Below are 18,953 nucleotides of genomic sequence, written 5' to 3'. Positions count from 1 at the left end.
AAGAGGTCTCACTTGGAATGCTCATTTGCAAATAAATGTCAGGAAGAGTTTGGGATAAATTATGTGCAAAGATATGTACATAAAACATCTTCTAAAATCTCAGCAAAACCGATAAATGAAACCTTCTTGGGGAAGAATAGTCAGCAGATAATCACTCTGACTTGGAATAATTTTATCACCGTCTATCTTCTAGGAGCTTCTTTAGTAATCTGAAGGGTGAGATTAGACCCTCATTATGAACGACTTATAAACCTCATTTGAGATGATGGGAAAATAATTTGAAGAATTGAGGCCTGGTAATGAGTTGCCTTTGAAGTTGGGGAGGGGTGGCAGTGGGAACTGAATTTGAGATAATTGCTGGTTGTCTCCAAGGAGCCCGAATGCTGATGAAGTTTCTGTGTTTAATAATTAAAGATGTCCACCTTGGGGAAAGGCAGAGAAGTGTGGCCCGTAAGGCCCTGCGTGTTCAAAAAGCCTTTGTCTTAAGGACCCAATGCCTGAGATTGGCTTCCTCCTGCTTCCTTCACTCCCCCATCGGCTGGCTGGTCCTCCACCTTGGGCGCTAAGAGCCCTTGAAAGGAGAAGGCCTGCCTTGGCTGCCTGGCTCTGGCATCGCCCCACCCTGTAAAACTCTCTCCCTTCTGCCGGCGGTCCCTCCGGAGTACACAGCTAACAAGGACACCTCTCTCCCAGGCATGTTCAACAAATGTTTGCCCCACTCTCTGAAGTTTATAAGCTCTGCGTCTGGCTTAAATCCAATTAATGTCTCCGTAGGAAACCCATCCTGGGGAGAAAGGTGCAACTCTGGGCGTGGCTTTTTTAGCCCGTTCATTTGAATCTCTGAGGTTAGACTCCTGAGAACTTCCCTCCAGTTCATCACACTAAGCCTGGGAGCAACTACTAAGAGCCGCCCTCAAAGTCCATTGCCCGTGCTCAGCGTTTGGCTGAAGTAACCCTTAGTCCGATCAAGTCTCTCTTGGAATGACTGTGTGTGTAGGTCAGGGGAATTCTAACAGAAAAGTAGAGGGGCTCATATTTCATGCTAATTCCCAGGGTATCCCCTCTGGCCCACAGGCATTTTAATGCTTGAACAGCAAAACACCTAGAGGAAATGAAGTCTGAGGACGATGGCCCCGTCTTGGCCAGAAAAACAAGGCTGAATGGCCAGGACGTGGGGACTGCTCTAGGACTGACACTTTTTGACAGCCGAGTGAGCAGATCTAGCTATGAGGGTCTCCAGGGGGAGATGCCATTTACTGGCTCAGTTCAAGAGACTCAAATAAGACTTACTTCTGCCACCAGCAATCTTCTTTCTCTGCCTTCCCTCCACTCAGAGCGAGCACACTCTTCTCCCCTTAACAGCAGGCTGAGTAGAATACTCACCAGTGTCAAGGCAGCTCCAATGTATTTTCTAGCCTAGAGCACCCCCAGTAATCCAAATACCTCCCTGCCAAACTAAATGAAATAGCACCGATAATGGGATCCCTATTTGCATCCACATAGTTTGGAGAGACGGGATTTGGGGCACTGAACATGCTTTTAAAGGGCCATTTCTGAAGCCAGATGTCAATCTTCAAACTGATAAAACATGCAACAAGAAAACCAACATCTACAAGGAGACACAATTAACCCACTGACACGTGGTCATTTTCACACATCCAGGAGTGCTAAGAATATGCTGCCAAAACATCTAGTTCGTGGTTTCGAAACTGCCAGCCATGCTTGCTGAGGATGGGACACAGTGCTTCCGCTTTTGAGGGTTATTTGACTTCTTCGGATTTATTTCCCTTCATAAGTAAACGGTGGGAAACCCTTTCCAAAGGAGAAAGGGATCGCTGCGTGTGGCATTCTCTTCCCACTCATTTGAATCTCTGTTGTTAGACTCCTGAAAACGTCACTGCCTTTACCGTGCCAAGCCTGGGACCGATGTAAGTGATCACTCGTAAAACAATGATGAGAGGAGATCATCACTTGGGACTCCCCCAGCCCCTCAAAAAAATCCTCATCCTCCTTGCCAAAACATAAAAGTTGGCAACCTAAAGTGATCTGCTCTCTCCCTTGATCCATGCACAAACCCCTGCCCCCTCCTCTTTGTGCCTGTCTTTCCCCTTGAGCATAAACCAAAGTTCGGCAGTTCAAACCAGCCAGCTGCTCTGTGGGAGAGAGATGAGCCAGTGATTGTGTAAACATGGTGATCCTGGCAACCCACAGGAGCAGTTCTACTTCGTCCCTCCTGTGGGATCACTGTGAGTCAGCATGGACTCGGCGGCAGTGGGTTTCGGTTGGAGAGTGGGATACCCAGAAGTCGGGAGCTGCTGATGAACAGGGCGCTAGAGAAAACCTCACAGACTGTGCCTAGTCCCGTTCCCTGTTGAGACCGCTAATTAAGAGTTGGGGGAAGGAGTCCAACAGACCTAAGCAAAAAACTCCTGAAACCATGCCAGCCCGTGGCCCCACAGCACACACACACACACACACACACACACACACACACACACACACCAGTTAAGCATCAACTTATCTTCCTGCCTCCCGCCTAAGAGCATTGCTTCTTAGCCCCATTCGAGGATCTGGCTCTGTGTGGTGCCAGCATCTGGAATCCTGCTTGTTGTCCCTGCCTGCCGACCGGGGTCTTTATACACCGCGACAATATTTATGCCTCTCCGTCTGTGCCGGCTGGCTGTGGAGCAGGCTGCCTCAGACTGTCTAGAGAGCAGGAAGCAGATGGGAAATAAATACCGTTGGGGAGCTCTGGGGGCAAGCTACAGACAGGACAAGAGGGCCAGGAAATAAACAAACAGGAAGCGGTTGGGTTTTCTGCCTTTCATCCCTGGCTCTGACAGATAAGACTTCAACAGCAAGTTGCCGACTGGGCTGCATTTCAAATTCCGTCCAGCATCGCCGTCCAGGTAGTTTTCCCTGTTGACAAATCTCTCTCCCCGTTTAAAATCATACTAATGATGATGATTAAAATAAGCTTTTCATAAGTGATTATGGCTCATTTCAAATGGTGCAGGCATTATTACATCAGAGTGGTATGTAAGATTTTTAATCTTCACCACAAAGATCACACACACCACTCGGGGATGCACATATGTTAAAGAGCCAACCGCTGACTTTCAGATGTAGCTGAGGTTTATGAGAACAGAGCGGAGCCCGGTCTAGGAAAGAGTGTGAGGTCCGAAGGAATTGCCTTCATCTTCCTCGCCTTCCCTCTCCCCTCGTCCAGCCCTGCTCAGATGAAAGGGGTCCGAACACAATGACGAGGGGTGCCTCCTAGTAGAGTGACGTCAGAGCATTTTCTCTGAGTGTGTGTCATTATTCTGATTGTAGATATTTTATACACACACACTCACAGTGTGCCAGAGAGGCAGCCGCCACCACCCCCAATATGTCAGCACAGAACTACACCTGACAGGGTGTTCAAGGCCTTTCAGAAAAAGGCCTGTCTTCTGAAGTGATTCTGGGTAGGTTTAAACTGCCAATCTCTCCGTCACAGTTGAGTGTTTTAACAATGGATGCCACCCAAGATCCCAAAGAGTTGATCCTCAAAGGCAGTCATCGATTATCCTTACATCCATAGAATGCCTCCTTTAGAGCTTCCTCTGACTCCCCATCCCACTTCCTGACCAAATGCCTCCCTGCGAGGGTTTGCTAGGTGATTCCCGTGAACAGCAGCCACGGCTCTGAGCTGGGCCGTCCAGGGCTGTCCAACTTACTTATGATCTTGTTTATGTGTGAGTCTGAGTCTCAGTTTTCTCATCTGCGAAACGGGCGTGGTAAGACTTCCACAGGATTACTGGGAAATGTAGAGCTCTCGGGACAATGTTGGGAGATTATTTAATATTACTTCCTAGGGTCAGAAGTTAGGACTGTGCCTATCGTTTCTTGATGTTATAGAAGCAAGATTTTTAAAGTTGTTGGCTCAGCAGAGAAAAGTTAAGGATTTAAGAAAACTCAGTTTTTAGAGCCAGCCTCTTTCTATAGAATTCTGTCATACTACAGCAGGTAAGATTCTTCTGGTCAAATTTTAAAACTATCATATTTTAAAGATTTTTTCAGGTAGATAATATATGTAGGTCTCAAATGAGCCTCAAATGTTTATCTTTTTATCAATGTAGATAATAATCATTGGTTGTTACCAATTTTAAATCGTATTAACACTTAGCATATCTTGATTCAATACATGCTTTAGTTCTACAAATGCTATTAGCAGTTTCAAATCTGTTAAGTTTTCAAGTAAGAGTTTTTTGAGATGAAAGCTCCTCATACAATAAGCCGTCTTAAGACACATCTGACAACGCTTCCCATCTATGAACAGGCGCAGTGGCCCACAAAGAAGGAAACCATGTCTGCTAGCTCCTGTGTTCTGACTTTGACAAGTCATGTCCCATATTTTTCAAGATCTTATCACACCCCAGTAACTCAAATGTTTGGCTTTTCACCCCGCCTAACAGTTCTGAGAGAGAAACATCTGACAATCTGTTCCCATAAAGATTACAGCCTAGCAAACCCCAGAGGCAATGTCTTCTCTGTCACAGAGCCCTAGCCCAAGTCGATGCCAATGCCCTTAACAATGACCTTGCTAGGCTTGGCGATTCCCTAGGTGCTACCTGTTAGCAGAAGCTCTGATGGGGCTTCAGAACAGCGGTGAGGATGGCACGGGACGGGGCGGCGTTTTGTTCTGTGTGCACAGGACGCTTTGGGTCAGAACCGACTGGAAAGCACCTATCAAAAACAACTAAGCAAACGATGAATGGTTCAAACCTTTTCTGAAAAGATTTACTGCCTAGGAACCCTCTGAGGACAGTTCTACGCTGTCCTCTGGGTCCCTGTGAGTCAGAATCAACTTGGCAGCAGCGGGTTTGGTTTACTGCGGTTTGTTAGCAAAGGTTCTGCCATTGTCGTGGGGTTTCAGAGTTAGAATGCCTCCCCACAGGCTTTTTAGTGGCTGTCATCGTACAAAGGTAGATTCGCCAAGCCATTCTTCCATGTCCCCGCTGCGTGGATTCAAACTTCCAATTCTTTTGCTGGTCGGACAGCACAAACCATTTGCACCCCCCCCAGGAACCTTTTAGCAAAGCCATGCCTCAAATCAATCTGTGTAAACATCAAAGGGATCCCAAGGATCAGTGAGGGGGAGGGCAGAGGAGCCCTTGATTTCTCCAAAATCACGCAGTAGATAACCTACTTAGAAAATAACTGCCTTTTAAGGTTGCATCAAGCATAAATGCTCAAATGAAAAGGAACCTTCTTCCTGCTGTATTTTCATTGGACTGTGGAAGAGGCTGCCTGTCAGGAGAAGCGTGTGCTGACAGTTCATCTCTGAGGGATCCGGCTTTTATGGAAAGTCCAATTGCATGACTTTCTAGCTTGTTCCTTTGGTCCAATCGCATCGCCTCTCAGTGTGTCCCCTCTGCAAAGCTCAGGTCAGAGTAGTTCGTTATCCATCAAGGGGCTCCTGTGGATCGGCTGTCACGTGTGTGGAGAGTGTTAGCTACTTGATAAATACTAATAAGACTTGTGAGAAAGCTGGTACTCTGTATCCACCGAACACATTGTTCCATCTGCTCTGTCAAAGTGCCCTATTTACACAGACCAGTTTCTGAATTGCATCTCAACTCGATCCCCACCGACTGCTATTGAGTGGACTCCGACTCAGAGTGCCCCCTTAGGACAGAGTAGAACTGCCCCTTCAGGATTTCAAGACTATCAACCTTCGTGGGAGGGGGCAACCTAACCGTTCTCCCACAGAGCAACTGGTGGGTTTGAACCACTGACTTTGCAGTCAGCTGACCAACACTCAACCTGCTGTGCCATCAGAACTTCTTTATCAATGAAGTATTAACCAAAAAAATAATAATAAAATAAAGGAAAACAACCAAAACTCAGTGTTCATGAGTTGACTCACAGTTAGCCCCTCACATGACCCATATGCCACCAAGGCTCGATAGCATCCTCCCAATAATCATCCGGTCTTAATGATAAAGCCTTGGGTTTTTAATTGTCGTCACTGAGTCAATCCTCGAGGTCGGTGTCAAGATCAGAGAGAAGGTACTCTATCTAAAGCCTGAGGTTGGACTGGTAATCACGAGGGCCTGTGAAACCTGTGGGTCCTGACAGGCATTTCAACAGTTCCTTTAAGGAAAGAAGATCCACTGGAAAGAAAAGAGAGGCTGAGGGGGGAAAGAAGGAATGATGGCTATATTTTAACCTTCAAATTCAATTCTGCTGTTGAACCAAAGACCTTGTAAGTTCTTTAGAAGAGATTTTAGAAAATGGAGACTCTTTCTAAAAATCAGCTCCTCTGACTTTTCTCTCTCTTATTTATCTAGCTTATGTGGAATATGCCAGAAGAGCAGCATTGCAAACATCCCTGTCCTGGCGCCGGTGGGAAAGGCACACTGCGTGTATGCCGCTTTTCCCTGGGCCAACAAAAAGCAGGCTCCTTTCCTATGAGGCACACACAATACACCCAGCTATATTCCCACTCTGCCCTGACTCACTCCATGAACCTATGTCTCCATCACATTCCCTACCTCCACCTGGAGAACTGCAATAAAAACAACTTGCTACTTTCTGACCTCACAAGGAAACCATAAAGATTAGAGTCGGAACATTGAACTTCAAAGATGAAAGGCCCAATATAAATTCCAAGCATTGTTGTTAAGACATCGGTGTGAACTGACAGAACTATGCTGCTTAAGCAATCCCTCCCCATCAGATCTAAGCTACATGGCCCTGGTTTGCAGAATGCTGTGGCGTGGGAGCACGCGATCTCAGAGACAATCCCCACTGTAATGCCACTCCATCAGCCTTGCTGGGGAGCTCCCTTGGATCTCTTTTCTTGGTTCTATGAAAGATTAAGTATTATGAATCAATGCCTATCTGCTATCTGGACTCTCTGCCCCGCCATAAAAAAAAGAAATAAATGTCTCTCCTGGAGCCGCAGTGTTCAAGGCTCCACGTAAGTGTGGAGATAAAACCTCATGATGTAAAGTCCCTTGCGTTTAGTCCCTTCCAGGTTCACAAGCAGGGGACCGGCACGTTTGGCCTCAAAATTGGTGATTCAGCCAGAAGCGCTACCAACCATTTGCGGTAGAGTTGCTTCTGTCTGGGGAAAAACCCACCCAGGTTAGAATTGTACATTTTTTATGGCTGGTTTTCAAAAGAAGATCACTAGGCATTTCATTCCAGGCACAAATGACACCCCCAACCTTCCACTGAGTCTCAAAACTCACCACCATCGAGCCAGTGTGGACTCAGAGCAACCTGTAGGACAGGGCAGAACTTCCCCTGTGAGTTTCTAGGACTGTGTCTCTTTAGGGGAGTAGGAAGCCTGCCTTTCTCCTGCAGAAAAGGTGATGGTTTAGAACTGCTGACCTTTCAGTTCACAGCCCAATGCATAACCACTCTGCCACAAGGACTGCTGTTCTGGTTAGTAGCCAAGCACAGTTTGCGCCACCCTGGGACTTTTCCTACAAGCTCAGACAGCCCTAACGCAAGACCTTCAACAAAAATACACCGCCAGTCATTGGTTAGTTGGTTTCTATTAGCAATGCCATCGCATGTGCTGTGACAGATTTAAAAACTTGTGTATTTGTTTTCTGCGCCCAAATCAAAAGGCAATGGTTGTTGTGAGATGCCATCTCACAACGAACCCAGGTGCTGAGTCCAACTGCCCCCATAGGGTGCCCTCGGCTGGCATCTGTACAGGCGCAAACCACAGGTCTTTTGCCCACAGAGCCACAGGGGACATTAGAACTCCCAACTTTAGTTAGCAGCCAAAGGCCTGAACAAACCAAACCCATTGCCCTCCAGTCAAATCCCGACTCACAGGCACCCTATGGGACAGAGGAAAACTGCCCCCATAAGGCTTCCGGGGCTGTCATCTTTACAGAGGGAAAATGTTGCATCTCCCTCCAGAGCAGCATCTGGTTAGTTCAAATCACCAGCCTTTAATTAGCAGCCAAGCACTTAACCACTGTGTGCTCAGCACTCCTGCCAAAAAGCAGTTCCCACCAAACCATCTCCACTGAGTGGATTCTGACCCATAGTGACTCCATAGGGCAGCGTGGGACTGCTCCTGTGGGTCTCCTAGACTACAAGCTTCCCAGACAGGCTCGTCGTTCTCTGGCTGAAAAGCAAGCAGTGATACTGAAATTTCACATTTTCATTGAGTAGCCATCTGGTGGCATTGTAGGTTCCCTATTGGGCTGCTGACCTCAAGGTCAGCAGTTCAAACCCACCAGCCTCACCCCAGGAGAAAGATGAGGCTGTCTACTCTCTTAAAGAGTTATCATCTCTATCAGGCATCAAAGACCCAGAACAAAAAAATCATGTCATTGTGAATGGGGGGGAGTGCAGAGTGGAGACCCAAAGACCATCTGTAAGCAATTGGCCATCCCCTTACAGAAGGGTCGCAGGGAGGAGACGGACCAGTAAGGGTGCAGTATAGCACCGATGAAACAAACAGCTTTCCTCTAGTTCTTTAACGCTTCCTCCTCCCCACTATCATGATCCCAATTCTACCTTCCAAATCCGGCTAAACCAGAGCATGTACACGGGTACAGATAAGAGCTGGAAACACAGGGAATCCAGGACAGATAAACCCCTTGGGACCAATATTGAGAGTAGCCATACCAGAAGAGGAAGGGGAAGGGGTTCCCCCAGAAAGGGGAACTGACCACAATGATGTACATATAACCCTCTCCATGGGGGACAGACAACAGAAAAGTGGGTAAGGGAGACATCAGACAGTGTAAGACATCGAAAAATAATAATAATTTATAAATTATCAAGGGTTCATGAGTGGGGGAGGGCTGGGGAGGGATGAGGAGCTGATACCAAGGGCTCAAGTAGAAAAAAAAATGCTTTGAAAATGATGATGGCAACAAATGTGCTTGACACAATGGATGGATGGATGTAAGGATTGTGATAAGAGCTGTACAAGCCCCCAATAAAATGATTTATTAAAATAAAAAAATTTAAAAAGAGTAACCATCTCAGAAACCCTTAGGGGCAGCTCTACTCTGACCGATGGGGTTACTATGAGTCAAAGGCCCGGGATGGCAGTGACAGAGAGTGACAGCACCATCACTGCTCTCAGCAGGCAAGAGATGGCTAATGAACTCAAGTACCTCTTTAGAAAGGTCACCAAGCTCAACCTAACTCGTTTCAAGCAGCTGTTCCTGCCTGTTTTGCAAGATCTCCAAGCACTGACCTTCCTGGGAATTAGCCTTTCAATACCTGATCGACCTGCAGTTGTGTAACTTCCCCATGTGGAAATATAGAAGAATAAATGAGCATACTTTTCTAATCACCTTGAGACAATTGTTGTTACACATTTAGCTTTCCAATCTCTGTCGTTACAAGTGTGTTTTCCTCAAAGACCATCTAATAACTGCTGATTTTTATCCTCTTTATTTCTCTGGGTTGTGTTTTTTCCAATGTGTCTTCTTCATAATGCAGATTTACAGCTAGCTGGAGAAATGTATGGGCCTCCTCATCGATAAAATGAGGCAAAATGATTCCTTTTCACTCAAAGGTCTTAATCCCTAAGAAATCCTGCGCAGTAGTCTAAGGTCATGATCAGCAATCTTTTTTCAGTAAGAAGCCAGATAAAAAAGATCTTGGGTTCTATGGGCCATCTGATCTCTGTTGCAACTACTCAACTCATTGTCACTTTCGGGCAAAAGTCACCATAAGCAATATGTAAACAAATGAGCATGGCTTGTTCCAATAAAACTTTATTTACAAACACAGATGGCACCCTGAACATGATCGTTGGGCCATAGCCAAACTCTGGTCTAAGGAGAAGGTCAAGGCTATTATTCTATATCGCTATGGTCACCCTTCCTGCCCCCATGTCCAGGCTCGGGTTTTCTGAAGTGACTCACACTCATTCAGCAATCAGTAGACCTAGGAATCCCTCAGTTACCTACATGTGAAATACACACACACACACACACACACACACAGAAAGAAAAACAGAGAGAACAAGTAGGGTTAAAATGTGAAAAGCAGAATGTTTTGTTGGCCTGTTTTGCTTTGTTTTTAACATCCACTCATCCCTAACTTCTGTGCTGAGTTGGACGTTAGAGTAAGACTCCCCGTCTCCCTTCCTTGAGTCGTATTCTGCCATAAGGTTAATGAGGACACTCCTAGAGCCTGAGGGTCCTGTCTTCTCTGACTCAGAGCAGCCCTACGTACAAGAGAACGGAACGTTGCCCAGTCCGCCCCATCCTCCCAATTGCTGTTATGTCTGAGCCCCGTGCTGCAGTCACTGTGTGAATCCATCACCTTTAGGGCTTTCCACTTTTTTGGCTACCCCTCTATGATACCAAGCATTTTGCCATTCTCCAAGGACGGTCTCTCCGGGTCTTCTGTCCAAGTCCAGGAGACAATGCTTCTAAGCCGTCCTTCTGGCGGCACTTCTTCCAAGACAGATTTGTTTATTCTTCTGGCAGTCCACGGTCACTTCCATGGTCTTCACATATTAAAAATATAGAATCTCAGCACACCCGCGCCCACACACACACCTACTAACCCCAAATCTGCACACTTTAACATGATTCCTAAGTGATTCCCATGCACATTCCAACTGTTTGTGCAAGCAAGAAACCAACTTTAGCCACAGACGGACCAAAACAAGAGACATCAGTGAAGAGAAGGCTCAAGGAAACATGGGCAGAGATGAACGTGTGGGAGGAGGGAGGGGCCTTTAGATGACCAACGGCAGGTGTCATCACAGGTTTTAGAACTGTGAGGGACACAAATGAGAAATAATGACACATGAGCCCATTTGGCACCAGACCCAGGAAGTAGGCCCGGCCCGGTGGAGATGCCTTTAGAAATAGAAAGAACAATACTGTCTGGAGACACATCGCCAAACAGGTAGAGCGCAGAGAAGACATATCCTAGCCTCTCTTTCTTTCCGACCTCCAGACTCATGCAGGGACCCCCATTAGCCAAACTCAACAGCTGATACAATGAAAAGGTGCTGAGAAGATGAAATCCTCAAGGGACAGACTCCCAGGCATGGAGCAGAGAATACCTAGCACCATGATAGTACGAGCCCAATTGGGATTGAATCCCCTGGGGACCCTAAGTCTCCATCTGGGGAACCTCACTGGGAGCTCCATGCCCTTCGCTAGTGCTCTGATGCTGCCATGTCCTTGTCCTCAGCGTCCAGCAGGTCTCGACGCCTATTGTTGCCCAAGCCACACCTCAGAGCTGTGGCTATTTTACTGTCACCCACTCATTCTAATAAAATTACAATAAATCTGCTTTCTGCCGTCAAGCTGACTCGACGGTAGAAAAAAAGCAGCCTGCTGTAATTATCAGAATTTCTGGCTCTGATGAGATACCTGCTTCTCTCCTTCTGTTACTTGTAGCCCTTCCCCTGTGGTCATGGTCAAACCAGACTTCATGGGTTTTTTTCTGTGTGGACAAAGTGGATCAAATTCTTTCTTAGCAGAACCTAAGAATCAACAGTGTCGGAAGAAGTAAGAGGGAGGTAATAAGCAGACACACAGGGGAGAGCATTTCATTTTGCTAGACAGAAGGTCACCAGCCAGAACCAGCTTGGTGGCCACTGACAACCACAACCACACCAAGGCTTTGGAAGCACATAATCTAGCCTCTTACTCACCCTGTCCTTCAGTAAACAACTCCTTTTCAAACCTCCCTATGTAGAAAGTCTAGACCATGTATATTGCGGATAATAATAAAGGGATCCAATCCATCTCAGGCTTAAAAAGAAGTCAACAGTGCGTCGAATGGTTAAAAGTGAGATGCTGTTCCCCTTACAGAAGGGTCACGGAAAAGACAGGCCAGTCAGGGAGCAGTGTAGCAACGATGAAACATACAGCTTTCCTCTGGTTCTTTAATGCTCCCCACCCCCTACCCCACTATCATGACCCTAATTCTACCTTACAAATCTGGCTAGACCAGAGCATGTACATGGGTACAGAAAAGAGCTGGAAACACAGGGAATACAGGACAGATAAATTCCTTGGGACCAATATTGAGAGTAGCCATACCAGGTGGGTAAGGGGAAGGTGCGGGGAGAAAGGGGGAACCAATCATAATGACCTACTTATAACTCCCTCCCAGGGGGATGGCCAAGAGACAAGGTGGTAAAGACAGACATTGGACAGTGCAAGACATGAAAAAAATAACAATATTTTATAAACTGCCAAGGGTTCATAAGGGAGGGAGGGAAGGGAGGGAAGGGAAAAATAATGAGCTGATACCAAGGGCTTAAGTAGAAAGAAAATGCTTTGGAAATGATGATGGCAACATATGTACAAACGTACTCAACACAACAGATGGATGGATGGATTATGGTAAGAGTTGTACGAGCCCCCAATAAAATGATTTTTTTAATGAGATGATGTATAAAAAGCACTTAGCTGATCTCTTAGGCACAATGATCATTACCATCATTGAGAGTCAGCAATGTTTCAAATGCCAGTTGGGGAGGTTTTCATCACCCAAACAACAACCTCTACTTCTCGTGACTGACTGAAATGCCAGTAAATATCTATCTACTCTCCTATTCCATCAAGCCCACTTGAACCATATGGGCAACCTTGGAAGCAAGTAGAAGTCCCCCTCTCTTGGGTTTAATATTGTCTCTGAGGAAGAAGCTCCCTGCTGCTTGGCCTTCAAGAGGCAAAGAAGTTCTCAAGTAGAAAGGCTACAATGCTCCCAGCTCTACTCAGGCCTTGTCTCAAAGAGCAAGAGTGGGTGGTACTTATTCTTCTCTGTAGTGTTCCCAATCCCTTCTCTCCTAAGGAAGTCCTGAGATTAACCCTTTAGGTGCAGGTCCAAGAATTGAGGGGGGCTGTTGGGAAGAAAGCAAATGGCGCATGGCCTGGGGAGTTCCCTCCATCCACTCCTTGTCTTGCTGTGGTTAAATAACCTTTTTCTTGTTGCGGTTGAGTTCACCCCATTCATAGTAACCCTTGTAAGACAGAGTAGAACGTCCCACAGAGTTCCCGAAGCTGAAAGCTCTGCAGAAGCACACTGCCATATATTTTTCCCACGGATCAGCCAGTCGGTTCAAATCACTAACCATTTGGTTAGCAACCATGCACTTAACCACTCTCTACCCTCTCAGGGCACCTTCGAATGGCCTTTGTTGTTAGGTGCCATCGGGTTGATCCCCATCCGTAGCAACCCTCTGCACAACACAACGAAATATTGCCCAGTCCTGCGCCAGCCTCACAATTGTTCCGAAGCTTGAGCCCATTGCTGCGGCCACTGTGTCCGTCCATCTTGTTGCGGGCTTCTTTGTCGCTGCCCTTCTCTAGGCACTGGTCTCTCCTGACACCATGTCCGAAGCACACGAGAGGAAGGCTCATCCTGGCCTCTCAGCAACACTCTGGCCGTGCTCCTTCCAAGAAAGAGTTGCTTGTCCTTTGGGTCGCCCGTGGTACTTTCAATATCGTTCCCAATGACCTTTGCCAAACATTAGTTTGCCACTTGCATCTGCATCTTCCACTTCAGATTCTTGTGCTCTGAATAACCAGCTGCCGCGGAGTTGATTCCAACTCAGGGTGTGAGGATGGAACCAGGGTCCGCAGAGATTTCAGAAGCATGTCCCCAGGCTTGCTGCAGAGGCACCTCTGAGTGGACTCCCACCTCCAGCCTTGCCGTTCGCAACAGAGTGTTTAACCATTTGCGTCACCCATGGACTCCATATATTCTTGTAGCCGCGGCTGATCTCTGCCTGAAGGAAGACACCACGGCATGGTAGCGCGGATAAGGCTCCCTCTGCCATTCGGTGTTGGCTCTATGGAATGACACAAGAAGCAGTTGAAGCAGCATTCAAAGTGCATGCATGACAGATGGACGCCAAGAAAGATTACGAGGAAGCAGACAGGGAGGGAAGAAGGAAAGGAACAGTGGAAGCAAGGCAACTTTGAAAGAGTTGAAATTTAATATTTCAGAAACATTTTTGAGTCGGTCATGAGGCAAAAGGGACAACCAGGAAGGATCCTGTTTGGGTTCCTTTTATAACTTTTATTATTTCTTGCTGGCTTTCTTTCCATGTTCATTTCCATAGGGGCTTGGGCAGCTGGTGTCAGATTGACATAGACCACTTTACGTCCTGCTCCAGTTTCAGCCCAGATTGCCCCATTACGCGCCGGCACAGAACGGCAAAAGGACTCCGTAGAACTCACCCTACAGGCCCTCTGAGTGCTCAGGACATCTGGCCATCCAATCTTTGCTTGTTCTACACAAACAACAAATTCCCTGTCCCAGGGTGAGCAGGTGGTATTGCTGTTTCAAAAGCTCAACCCAAATATCAGCCACAAAAATTACCTGAGTGAAGAGGGAGCAGACGGCTGGGTTTTGTTCCCATCAAAACCCCCTTTCAGAGTGCTCGGTACCTAGAGGTCACATACTTCCTGTGTGAAGTAAGAGAAGCCAGGACAAAAAGGGTTATTCAATGTGTGTGCGTGAACTGCAAAATACCAGTGACCCAGCACCACTCTGAAGGGTTGCCACGGTCACCGAGTTTATTTGGTAACTTTTGCAAGTACGTATTTGACTCATTCAACAAGCGTTCTTTCCTAGATGAGTGTGCAAAAGTCACGGGGAAAAATAATGAGGTAAGAGGGCAGACTTGAGTGCTGTTGAAACAAGATTTTCTCACAACTACTTGGAAAGGGGCGGGTACACTGAATTGGTCAGTAAACTCCTTCAGTACTTTCATTGCACCTTTGGATGTTGGTGGGGGGAGGGGAGAGAGCACGTGTGAGGGAAAACCACCTGTCTTACTTATCTCGCTATAACAGGCAAGCACCCCTACCCCACCCCCACCCCACCCCCCTTGGATGGCTTCAACAAACAGAAAAGTAGGCTTTCACGAGATCCGAATGCAGCATGCAGCCTTTCAGGGAGGGATTTCTATGTTCGTTCTAGGAAAGGGTCCTTATCTCCTTTCAACATCGTCTGTGTTTGGAGACCTTTGAAGCTCTCCAGGTGTCTTAGCGTCCCTCTCCCCCTTTGTCTAGGAGTGTAACTGCACAGACAGCCTAGGTCCAAAGGACACCCTGCTCTGCTCTGTTATTCTATCATGGTGGTATGGAGGGCTCTCTACAGAGGTGCCCTGGCTAATTTCGTTTCTGTCTTCTCAGAGTTTGTCCGAGGATAGGATCTTTCTCTGCAGGGTGGATCCTGACTCATGAACACCATAGAGGTTAACATGTACACGATATAAGATAGTTACATCAGATCACAACATGGAGACGAATTACAGGCTGCACCGAACCATGTCGCAGCCAAAGTGACATATATCTTAGGAGGGGGAGGTATATAGTCCATTCCGTAAAACCACCATGTTACAATTATCATCTCATTTTAATACTGTCACCGACGTGCCTTGCTGTATCAGAGAAGACCACTCTGCCAACCTCGGCGGTGTCTGAAAGCACAGCCCTCGGTACTGTGGCAACAGAAGCAGGCAGCAGCCCATCCCCATCCACAGACTCAATCCTGGCTATCAATGGACTTACAGAACTCTCTTCGTTAGTGCTTTTGGTTTTTTTAGCATTGGGAGTTTTCACGTCCCTAGGGACTTCTCCAAAAAGGATGGAGGTTGTCATCACCAGGAGACCAAATAGTTGAACTCCAGACTGGCTATTCTGTTTCAGTACAGAAGAGAAGCAGCTGAGTGGAGAAGCCAGTCTCAGGTGGGCCTCTTGGGTGGTCAGTGCGCGTATTCGTTTCTTTGGATCGAAACACCATCAATGTTGTAATTTATGAAAACAAATTTATTGCCTCGCAGTTCTGGAGGCCAGCAGTCTGAGCCCAGGTAACAGCAGGGCCGTGTTCCCTCTGAAAGTGCTAAGGGAGAGCTTTTCTGTCTCTGCTTCTAGGAGTTCCAGAAGTTCCTTGGCTTACAACTGCAGTTGCTTGTAACTCTGTCAGCACCTGGTTGTGTTCTGCCCCTTTGTGCCTCTTCTCTTTTATAGGACACCTCTCAGAGTGGATTAGGACCTATTCAGCTCTGATAGGACCTCACGTTAACTGATAACATCTTCAAAGACTACTCCCAAACAAGGCTGCATTCACAGGTACCAGGAGCTAGGACTTAAACATAAGTGCAGGGGCGGGGATCCACAAACGAGCAGTAACAGCAGTCAAAGAGGAAATGTTGGTAAAAGCTAATTGACTAAACAAAGGCACACAGGGTGGCGATTAGAAAGGAGAGAAGCAAACATCCTCTTGGATGAAAGAAACACAGGAATGGCAGGCCTTCTCTGAGATCCTGAGGCACAGGAAGTCAAGAATTGCAGAGATTGTTGTTGTCGGGTGCCACCAGTCAGTTCTAACGCATAGCATCCTTTGCACAACCCAAAGAAACACTACTGGATCCTGGGCCATCCTCACAATTGCTCCTATGAGGGAGGTCATTGTTGCAGCCACAGGGCCGATGCAGCTGGTCCAGGTCCTCCCTCCTTTTCACTGCCCCTCTGCTTTCCCAAGCATGATCCCCAGCCCCCACCCCCAGGACTGGTCTCTCCTGACAACACGTCCAAAGCATTTAAGACCAGGTCTTGCCATCCTTGCCTCTAAGGAGCACTCTGGCTGTACTTCTTCTGGGTCCGATCATATGTGTTTGTCCTTTTGGCAGGCCATGGTACATTCAATATTCTTCACCCACACCACAATTCAAACATAGCAATTCATCAATTTCTCTCCGATCTTCCTTATACAATGTTCAACTTTCACTTGCATATGAGGCAATTAAAACTACCATGGCTGGCAGGTACAGAATCGCCTGCATCATGGATTTTACAATACAGGCTCCAAGGAACTTCCTTGCAGGCCAGAGAGAGAAGATAAGCAGCAGAACCCCATTTGAGAGCCCAAGGGTCGTTAATCAGCACCAGGGTGAAGATAGCATCCCTCAAGAGCTTGGCGAGAACCGCCAGAGGAGTGTGACTGGTGTCCAAAAGGATCGCCTTCTTCCAGCGCTCAGAAGACTACACCCAGCTCTGGCCAGCACCAGAGAACATCAGTTAAAGGGAGTCCCGAGAAGGTTGTTAATGACGACACACTGAGGGCAGAGCATTAAAGGGGAATGACTATACATAGAAATGATACAATGCCGCCGATGAATTTGCAGGCCATGTGAATTGAGTCAGACTTGTAAAAACTCTTGCTTGGATGCGTCATCTAGGAAGCCTCGCACCCCCTAAACTAGCTTCCTAGGGCTGTCTTAGGGAAGCATCTGGGATCTCCTAACCTCTGATGCCTCCTTCTTATAAAGATTCCTAATTATGATGTTGTTGTTGTTGTTGTTGTTGTTGTTGGGTGCCGTCAGGTCTGTGCCGACTCTGTCTCAGTGAGGATCTTCCTCTCTTTGGCTGGCCCTCTACTTTACCGAGCATGATGCTGTTCTCCAGGGACTGCTCTCTCTTGAATAATATGTCTGTCCAGAGCACATCTCACTCCGCCCAAACAATCCAAAAATAATCTCCCCATCACAAGATCCTTCATTTAACTACGTCAGCAAAGCCTCTTTGGCCACACAAGGTAGCTGGTATACAACTCCCAGGGATCCGGGCATGAAGATCTTTGTGGGTGGGAGGGCATTATTCTGTGTGCCGTGTACAGTTAACACCTAAAAAAAAATCCTTTACAAGTTGGGTTGACTCCAAGTGGCTTCGTATTCATGGTGACCCCTGTGTTACAGAGACCTGAGCTCCATTGGTCGTCTTGTCTTTTGTAACATTATATTCTGAATTGGGTGCAGGTTTACAAAGTAGCTCATCAGTGTTCCATGGAATAATTTGTACACATGGTTTCATCTCATCTGTTGCAATCCCCGCAGTGTAACAGCACATTTCCCACCTTCTTCCTGCACTCTGCATTTGGACTTTAACCTTGTTCAATTGTGAAAACTATAGTTTTCCTTCTTCCCTAACCCTTCTGCACTGTCATGAGGTATAGGTTGCCCTCTTGATCTCAAATACTTGATAACTCTAAGGTGTGTGTACCTCCCTCGTGTGAAAGTTCCCCTCATCGACATTTCTATTGTTGGCTGGAAATTGAGTCGTGGAGATGAATTCATGTCCAGACTTGAATAGTGACCGAGAGTCATGGTCCCAAGGGTCCTTATCTGTCTCTATCTGACCAATAAACCTGATTGCTTCTATGATTTTTGCTTTCTTCCACGTTTTCTCCCACTCTTTCCACGGCCTGCAAAGGTGAGGCTTTTGAGAGCAGTTAGTAGGGGTCGCTTTCTAGTCTTCCGGTCTCCGGGACGTGGGGAGGCCAATGTTCACTTTATCCCTTGTCCACTGAGCTCACTGCAGCCGGGTGCCTTCAACTGGCATTCCTCTGCTTACCTCCAGACACAGAGAAAAACAGTTGCAGCTGACATGGCCCCTCGTGAGCCCCCCCCGCCCCCGTTGCTATTCATCAGAGTTGAAAGTAGAACCATGTCTTTGTGGACTATGGTACACCAACAAACCTTGGTGTTTCCTGGGCCTTAGGTTCTGAGTCCCGGGGGCAGCCACTCACTTCCGCCTGGGCTTTTGTTGGTAACTATAGTCTTTACGGACGCAGACAGTCAGGCCTTTCCTCCTGAGGGCAGCTAGAAGGTTCAACCCTCCAGTTAGTGGAGCACAAACCACCTTTGCATAAAAGGTCCTATCATTATTCTCTTTGTTAAAAATCCCATCTTTTCATCTCCCTTCTTTTTTTTTTTTTAAATGCAAGCGAGAATGCACATGTTTTCTTTTCATTGAAAATTTGCCACAAATCATCCAAATTACATGTAGGATCGTTGTGGATAAAACATCTGCAAACCACCTGAGAAAGGAAGAGAGACTCATGATTGATGTGCTGGCACAAAATTTACAACAACTAGAGCAGAGTCAGCAGGACAATCCTACTAATAGCAAAAGAAAAGAAATTATAAAAATTAG

The sequence above is a fragment of the Echinops telfairi genome, unplaced genomic scaffold (assembly GCF_000313985.2).
Source record: "Echinops telfairi isolate 266 unplaced genomic scaffold, ASM31398v2 ScPeMD7_7469;HRSCAF=8507_1, whole genome shotgun sequence".
Lineage (NCBI taxonomy): Eukaryota > Metazoa > Chordata > Mammalia > Afrosoricida > Tenrecidae > Echinops > Echinops telfairi.
The sequence above is the reverse complement of the archived record's forward strand: the minus strand, read 5'-3'. Positions refer to the sequence as shown.